Here is a 10,337-nt window from a genome sequence, read left to right as displayed (position 1 = left end):
ACACACACACACACACACACACACACACACACACACACACACACACACACACATCACACACACACACATCACACACACACGTCACACACACATCACACACACACACACACACACACCTGTGAGGGAATTCATTACACCACTTGAGGCCCCTCATAACACCATCTGTGAGGGAACTACACACCACGTGAGGTCCTCCACACCATCTGGAGGAAGACACTGCTTCTGCCAACATTAACTAGAAACACTGTATGTTCCTTTCTCCAATGGGTAAGTCAATAGTCCAATGATATTTTGCCTTCCGCTGCAGAACTTTCACACACACACACAACACACACACACACACACACACACGCACACACACACACACACACACACATCACACACACACACACACACACACACACACACACGCACACACACACACACACACACACACACACACACACACACACACACACACACACACACACACACACACACACACACACACACACACACACACACACACACACACACACACACACACACACGCACACACACACACACACGCATCACACACACACACGCACACACACACACACACACACACACACATCACACACACACACACACACACACACACACACACACACACACACACACACACACACACACACACACACACGCCACACACACACACACACACGCACACACACACACACACACACACACACACACACACACACACACACACACACACACACACGCACACACACACACACACACACACACACACACACACACACACACACACACACACACACACACACACACACACACACACACACACACACACACACACGCATCACACACACACACACACACACACACACACACACACACACACACACACACACACACACACACACACACACACCACACACACACACACACACACACACACACACACACACACACACACACACACACACACACACACACACACACACAACAGGAAATTCAGTTATTTATGTTTCACTCCATTTTAACAAGGTCGTATTAAAGAAAGTTTTAATCTCATTTTTTCAGTTTGATTTTTAAGTTATATTTAATTATCTTTTAATAACAGATATAATTGTATTATGATTTACAGGTTGAAAAATTTTAGTTAGTGTAGTGTAGTGTGTGGTGTATTGTGTGTAGTGTAGTGTAGTGTAGTGTAGTGTGGTGTAGTGTGTGTGTAGTGTAGTGTAGTGTGTTAGTGTAGTGTAGTGTAGTGTTTTGTAGAGTGTAGTGTGGTGTAGTGTAGTGTAGTTATGTAGTGAGGTGTACAAGTGTGTGTGTCTGTGTGTGTGTGTATAAAATAATAATAATAATAATAATAATAATAAACGGTTTATTAATAGAGTTGCAGCCGGTGGCTGAAAATATACAGACTTACATTTGATTTAGACATAATGATATAATATGCACTGAATACATTTACAGGGCTGTACAGTACATAAATCAGGAGTTGTGTGTGTGTGTGTGTGACGGCCACTAACTCGTGAAGGATGTAAACTATTGTGTGTGCACATTTTTACAACACATTTTCTGGGATCATCGCTGTCGTCTGATTGTTCTTGTTGATAAAGTCAAGGTCGAGAAGAAGGTGAACAACATTTAACTCACTTTTCCTACAAATTTAAGACATTTTAGCCCAGGGAGGTAACATTTGAGACCACGTGAAGATTAGGTACCCCAGATTATTTCACGTGATGATTAAACACCCTAACCTAACCTAACCTAACATACCCCCTCGCGACTCACCCCCTTCCTTCCCTATTCAAGTTTATACGGTATTGTGATTTTTTTATTTTTTTATTTCGTAAATTTTAAATGTTTTTTTTTATATAGTTTGGAAATTTATTGGGAGTGTTTATTATTTAGGGGGGGGGATTTTATAAGGTCTTGGGAATTTACATAAGAACATAAGAAAATAAGGAGTCTGGCGGTTGACCTGTGCATGGCAGCTCCTGTCGGGAATTACTACCACTCTCTATCATCCATGAATCTATCTAGCCTCCTTTTAAAACTTTCCAGCGTTCTAGCACTTACTACAAAGTTGCTAAGCTTGTTCCACTCGTCCACCACCCTATTTCTGAACCAGTTTCTTCCTATCTCCCTCCTAAACCTAAACTTATCCAACTTAAATCCGTTGCTCCGAGTCCTATCCTGCTCGGATATTATAAAAACTTTATCTATATCCCCTTTATTGATTCCTTTCACCCACTTAAATACTTCTGTCATATCTCCCACTTACTCTTCGTCTTTCTAGGGAATGCAAGTTTAGTTTCTTTAACCTATCCTGTTATGGAAGGTTTCTAAGTCCGGGAATATTTTCGTCATTCTTCGCTGCAAACTCACAATAAATTGATATCCATTCTATAATAAGGGCACCAGAACTGAACCGCATAATCGAGGTGCGGCCTGACTAGCGCAAGATATAGTTGCAATAAGACCTCTGCACTCTTATTACTTATACTTATAGATATAAAACCCAATACTCTGTTTGCCTTATTTCGAACATTAACGCACTGTTTTATAGGCCGTAGGTCCGGGCTTACAAGTACCCCTAGGTCTCTTTTACAAGTCGACTTCTCAAGGTTGATGTTGTTAAGGCTGTATACATTGACAGTCTTTGTTCTTCCAATATTTAGTACGCTGCACTTGCTGGTGTTGAATTTCATTTGCCATTTTTCAGACCACCCCTGCAGTTTATTTAGATCCTCCTGTAATGCATTTGCATCCTGCCCTGAATTAATCTGCCGCCCTATTTTGGTGTCATCCGCAAACTTGCTTATGTCACTGCTGATCCCAGTATCTAGATCGTTTATATGAGACATGAACAGAGTGGGCCTAGTACTGACCTAGAACCCCACTGGTTACACGGCTACTCCAGATTTAACACCATCTACGCTGACCCTCTGCGTTCTATCGGTGAGCCATGATTTTATCCAATTTAAAACCTCCTCCCGATACCATGAGCCTTAATTTTATATATATATATATATATATATATATATATATATATATATATATATATATATATATATATATATATATCATATAGATCCTAATGAAAACGTGTGGATAAGATAAATCTTGATAAAATCACACGGGAGAAAGAAACAGACGCAACGTCTTTATTCAGGAACATCTTCAGATGCCTCTGAAGATGTCTTGAATAGAACATAGAAATATATATATATATATATATATATATATATATATATATATATATATATATATATATATATATATATATATATATATATATATATATATATATATATATATATATATATATATATATATATATATGTCAAGATTTATATTTCGGGGTTTTTGTAAATTCTTGGGAGGTTTTTGTCTAAGCGAATTTTACATTATTTATTAATTATATTTATTTTATTATTATTATTATTATTATTATTATTATTATTATTATTATTATTATTATTGTTGTTGTTCTCTTGTGCTTTTTCGTTTTATTTATCCACTTAAAAATTTACCAAGAAAGTATATGAACAAAAAAATATAAAGGTAACAAAAATTCTAATAAAAAGTTACAAAATATACTAAAAAGTTTACAAAAAGTATACAGTAGAGTTAAAAATATTAGCATGACGGTAGACTACTTTTGAAAGGCTGGCAAGACAAGACATTAGCCCAGTACGGGAAAGGTCAGTCAGTGTTGAGCATGACGAAGCGATCCTGTATGTTGAAACACTCACCAACTCACCACGCACTCTATATAGGCACTCTAGTCTATACGCGCACTCTTAGTTACGCACTCTAAGACCAACATGGTCTACCCAACACGCAGTTAAAGCACCTCTCAGCTAAATTAACCAAACCATACCATAATTGACCTCACCAAAGTTAACCACACCATACCACAGTTAACCTAACCAAACTAGACCTAACATATCTTAATTTAACCTGCTCTAACTTTATGGTTTCTTAAGTTAACTGATTTATAATGGGAAAATATAGTTACGGAGACCAAATTGAAAAGTACTAAAGAGTTGTGTACAGTAGCTTGGCACGGAGGGAAAGACATCTGGTGGTCGATGTCTTGAGTTAATGAATGGAAAGTTGTTTTTTTTATATACGTAAAGGTGACCATAACTAACATGTTAACTTCATTCAATGGCCATCATTATTAGAATCTTCATTAATACTTTCACAAAAGAGCCTGTGGCAGTTTTAACTAATAACGGTCGGTGGTGAGTGGCGCGTCGCTGGAGCTGAATGATGATGCAATTTGTCGCTGCGTGTTGTAGGTTGTGAAACTATAACACCGAATATGTTATTGACGTTGTAAAGATAAACGTTAATATATATATATATATATATTCTTCTATTCTGGTATAAAAAATATATTTTGTGTCTTTGTGTTGTCATACTCCAGATCTAACTCTCTTGGCGTGTCTGGCAAACGTTCCTGGCTCCGTCATTCTGCGATACACTTTAACACGATCACATATAGTTTTCTAAAAATTCCTGAGGAGTTTCTTAGTGAGTGTAATCTGGCCCATTGACCTTATTAAACACTGTCATCACATACAGCCTTCAAACACGACATCCTCCTCCCGGTAATTTTGAAATATATTACAACACGATGAAAAAAGTTTGAAACGCGGAACTCCTGAATAACAGCACTGCCCCACCAGCCAAGCCTTCCTCCTCCATCCGTTCTTTATCTCAGAATTGGAAGCCTTTTGTTTAATATTTTCTTTATTTTTCTTACCATTATCGCCAAAGAAGATACAAACAATCATTATACTTGCTAGGGCTGTAAATTAGTTAGGTCTCTCCCTGGCCTACAATAAATTAACTTTACCTAACCCAACTCATCTTAGTATGTATTTACCTTAACCACTAATATAACCTAACCTAACTCCACCATCAGGACGAGGGCTTAGAGCTCATGTACCCCAGTTTCAATAGCTACAGTTCCTCATAAACCAAAGTAGTGAAGATTATCGAGTGACGTCTGGACCAAACCTTCGTCCCTGATGCGTCTATTCCGGAAAGCGCTCGACCACCTCTTCAGCAAGACCACGCCACACCCTCCCTCCTGTGGTTGTATTGATGTATTACCTGTGGTTGTATGGATGTATTATCTGTGGTTGTATTGATGTATTACCTGTGGTTGTATTGATGTATTACCAGTGGTTGTATTGATGTATTACCTGTGGTTGTGTTTTCTATACTCACTGGGCCACAAACTGCTCCGATATATCAAAAATTCAAGGACGGTGAGGGAGGGAGGGGGGAGAAGGAAGGGGGTTGAGGGGGTGAGGGAGGGAGGGGGAGAAGGCAGGGGGTTGAGGGGGTGAGGGAGGGGGGGGTCAGATACCATCGCCATCGTGGATATGTTGCGGCGACCGAAGACTATGAAAGACTATAAGTGACAGGTGTAGAGAACACTTCTGGTGACATACAGCCGCCATGTCAAGAGAGACAGTTTGAGCTGGACTGCCAGATGGTGTAAATTGCTTGTTAGTTATTCTTGTCTTTACATGTAAATTACGGAAGACATTATAGGAATACCTTATATAATTGATTTACTAAACTACAATAATCATATATTATTTAAATGGGATCTTTGGGAATTTATTTTATAATTTTAGTTTTTAAAGAGAAATTGAAGTGAAAATCGTTTAATCGAAGGAAATAAATGATTACGTCCTGGAGGCTGTGTTACCATGAATCATTTGGAGTGGTAGTCGAGAAGCCCTGGGCGGTGATTAACTTTCACTCAAGGTGTCTGTGACCTTATCCCGGGGTCCTGCAGGGTAAATGTTGACAGAGTGTGTGTGTGAGAGAGTGATACAGTTATTCGCTATTTACACACAGTTTAGTGAGAGATGCAAGTTAGATTAATAAGGAGATATAGAAGATGATGTTGGTAGATGATGATGATGGTTGATGTAGAGGGGGAGTTATAAGCGTGTCTTTGAGTGCCTTCAATTATCCCCCAAGTGTTCAATGTAGAGTGGTGATGTTTTCTGGACCTTTATATCACTATTTGGGTCTCCTGGTTACGTTTATATGTCGTATTATCTGTTTTGCGACCTCTCTTCCCTCTTCCCTCTTCTTCCCTCTTTTTCTCCCTCCTCCCGCTTCTTCCCTTTCCCCTACGTTTTAACTTCCACCCTTCTCCTCCCTTGCCCTCCTTCCATCCTCTCTTCCACGTCCCCCTCCCTTCTCTCCCCCACTCCCTCTTCCCTTCACGCCCCCTTCCCTTACTCCTCCCATCACTTGCCTCCCTTTCCTTCTCTCCCTCACCCCCTCCCATCATTTACCCCCAAACGAAGAAGAAAAAAAGAATATCCCTCAATACATCTTTATTCCTCTTAATTGTTTATCTCATATTCCAGGAAAATTGAGCCAATTGCTTGTGATTTTCTGGTGTTTGATTTTGCTCTCCTTATCAACCTGAGTTCATCTAAAGTCCTTCGTCACGAGCGACAGACAAGACCAAATGATAACGAGAGAGAGAGAGAGAGAGAGAGAGAGAGAGAGGATAACGTTAAAGATGGAAGGTGTATTTTCATTCCTCTGGTTTAGGGATGGAGAGTACCTAAAGGCTGGAGTTTAGGTCCTGTGAGGTTTAGTGTTGGAGGTCCCTAAAGGTTGGAGTTTAGGTCCTGTGAGGTTTAGTGTTGGAGAAAGTCCCCTAAGGCTGGAGGTCCTGAAAAGAAAAAGCCCCGGACAGACATTTGGTACCGTGGGGTCAGGATGCAAGGTTCCTCCCCACCCCTTCCCCCTACCCCTTCACCCCTCCCCACCCTTCCCCTACCCCTTCACCCCCTCCCCACCCCCTTCCCTCTGCCTTCACCCCCTCCCCCTCCTTCTGCTCCCCACCCTCCTTCCTACCGCCCCACCCACTCCTTGGAAGGAACAGGAGGAGGTGGTTTGGGGGAGTAGGTGGGGGTGTTGAGGAGATAGAGAGAGAGTGAAATGGAGGGCTGTGCTGAAGTACTTCCTGGCCACCTCTCTCTCTCTCTCTCTCTCTCTCTCTCTCTCTCTCTCTCTCTCTCTCTCTCTCTCTCTCTCTCGTCTTTAACTTCATCAGCTGACTCACTTGTGTTTGGCAAGCTCTCTGTCTGTGTATTTCTTACTCTATCTCAGAATGGCTGTGTCTGTTCTCTGGGTATCTCTCTCTCTCTCTGTCTGTCTGTCTGTCTCTGGCTGTCACTGTCAATATCTGTTTGAATGTTTGTCAATGTCTCTGTCTGTCTGTCTCTAGAATCCTCTTGTCACTTTCTGTCTGTTTTCAGTCTGTCTGTCTCTGCATCCGCCCGTCTGTCTGTCTGTCTGTTATATTGTCTGAGTGTGATTCTGTGAACCACTTTCACTGGCTGTTAAGTTAGGTTAACTACCTGACCGCTCGTTAACCCACTTTAAGTATCTCTGAGCTAATTTCACTAATTATATGTATGACCGCTTGGTCTGCTTTGCGTTATTCACTATACGATGTGCATATGTGATGGTCAGGTCCGTCTGTATGTATGTATGTATGTATGTATGTATGTATATATGTAAGTATGTACAGTATGTATGTATGTCGTGTAATGGTCAGCATACTCGCTTCGCACGCAAGCGGACCCGGGTTCGATCCCCGGGCAGGGTGAAACTACGGGCAAGTTTCTTTACGCCATTTGCCTCTGTCTACCCAGCAGTAATTGAGAACCTGGATGTTAATCGATTTGTGGATCGTATTCCGGGGTAATGGTTAGCCAATGCAGTTGGCGAGTTGTCCGGTCTTCTCGGACTATTCCTTGACACTGGGTCATGCAGCTCGTTAACTTAGGGTGTGGTTGTTGTGTTGGCGACAGCTTCTACACCTTAAACACTGGGTCATGCAGCTCGTTAACTTAGGGTATAGTTGTTGTGTTGGCGACAGCTTCTACACCTTAAACAAATTCACGCCGAGGTGGCCCTTGGGCCAGCCATCCTCGTTACAGGAGGGGCATCCATTATGTATCTCTGATTGGAGGCTATTATTATTGTTGTTGTTGTTGTTGTTGTCGTCGTCATAGTAAGAATGGTGACCAAGTCTCTGGTAGTGGTACAAGTGATTCATCAGATCACCCTGTAAGACACTGCCCTCCTGTGTCGTGCTGCTGTTGCCTCATGTGCTGAGTCAACCTCCATGTTGTAGACACACACACACACACACACACACACACACACACACACACACACATTTTGAAAGAACATTTCAACCTTTCCGTCTCCGACAAAATGCATGACCACTGAAACTTTACACCACAATGACCCCAGTCTTTGAATGTCAAGGTGACCTCTCGACTATATACCTGTATATATATATATATATATATATATATGTGTGTGTGTGTGTGTCACATTAAACACAGGAGGTGTTCCACCGACTGCTTGAGATAAGAATATACCTCATAATATATTACTTTCAAGATGTGTGGATTGAATAAGTTAACAGATGTAGTGTGAGGTAAGACCCAGTACAGGTGAGGGGTGAGGGAGGGGGAACACACCCATGATAACCCTTAATACACTCTACGGTACCGTCACCATACAGTGAGTGACGGTAAGAGTCACATTTATCACTCAACTCAGACCGTCTACCACCATGTTGTGTGACGGTGTGTGGCTTATCACTGTCTTCGTCTAACAACCGCCTCAACAACTACAACCTGTATATTATGAGAGTTATTACAGACACAACTTATTGATACACTGCACAACACCATGACGAAGGACCCCAGCTGGTGATGATGGTGATGATGACGGTGGTGGTGGTGGTGGTGGTGGTGGTGGTGATGGTGGTGGTGATGGTGGTGGTGATGGTGGTGGTGGTGGTGATGATGGTGATAAGAACATAAGAATGGAGGAAACTGCAGCGGGCCTATTGGCCCATACTGGGCAGTCCGTTTACACCCAACCCCTATTGCTCATATGAGCATCCAACCTATGTTTGAAGCAATTCAGCGTATTCGAGTTAATGATGATATTTGGTAACTTGTTCCATTCATCCACTACTCTGTTTCCAAACCAGTGTTTACCTATTTCACGCCTAAATCTAAATTTGTCTAATTTAAAACTATTGTTACGAGTTCGCTCCTGGTTGGATAATTTGAGTACCTTTGTAATGTCCCCTTTGTTTAGCCCTGCCTTCCACTTATACACCTCTATCAGGTCGCCCCTCGCTCTACGTCTCTCAAGGGAGTGCAGATTAAGATGCTTTAACCTGTCTCTATACTCAAGGTTCCTAATGCCCGGAATTAGTCTTGTCATTCTCCTCTGAATTCTTTCCAAGGATTCTATGTCCATTCTGTAATACGGTGACCAGAACTGAACTGCGTAATCCAGGTGTGGTCTCACAAGAGCAAGATACAGTTTTAGGATGACCTCGCTAGTCTTGTAACTAACACTCCTTTGTATGAACCCAAGTACTTTATTAGCCTTGTTACGAGTAAAAACACATTGTTTACTTGGCTTAAGGTTCCTACTTATCATTACTCCTAAATCTCTCTCGCAGTCGGATTTCTCTATGGCATCGTTGTTCATCTGGTATCTGGTTTCCCCGTTTATATCTCCTATACTGAGTACTTTACATTTGTCCACGTTGAATTTCATCTGCCATTTTTCAGACCATTCGAAAATTTGTTTAGATCTTCCTGTAGTTTTGCGGAGTCCTCGTCAGATTTAATAACACGTCCTATTTCAGTGTCATCAGCAAATTTGCTTATGTTGCTGTCTATGCCGATATCTATGTCGTTTATGTATTTAATAAATAATAATGGTCCAAGTACTGAGCCTTGGCGGTATTAGTGGTGGTGGTGATGATGGGGATAATGATGTAAAATTGTAGATCACAACCCATCACCCCACCACACTCACCTTCACCACCACTTCACCACCACTTCACCATCACCACACCACTTCACCATCACCACACCACACCCCACACACCACACCACACCCCACACCACACCCCACCATCACCCAAAACTGAAAACAAAACAAAATATGAAACAGTCACTGCTCACTCAGGGTCAAAGGTGAGAGGTCAAGGCAGATTACAGGTAGACACACACAGGTGATAGTGACCGAGCGTGTGTCTAGTCTCTACACACCTCAGCGGCCATTGTTATTACCCCCTAGCTCGCCCTTTATACCTGTGATAATGGCGCACGATTACAGGTGTGACTCGATCATTTAATTTATGTCTGATAAAAGAATAAGATATTGGTTAATAAAATGATCTACTGTATGTGGAATTTATCACACACATACACACACATACACACACATACACA

Source organism: Homarus americanus, unplaced genomic scaffold (assembly GCF_018991925.1).
Source record: "Homarus americanus isolate GMGI-L3 unplaced genomic scaffold, GMGI_Hamer_2.0 scaffold5773, whole genome shotgun sequence".
Taxonomy (NCBI): Eukaryota; Metazoa; Arthropoda; class Malacostraca; order Decapoda; family Nephropidae; genus Homarus; species Homarus americanus.
Note: the sequence above shows the minus strand (reverse complement) of the source record.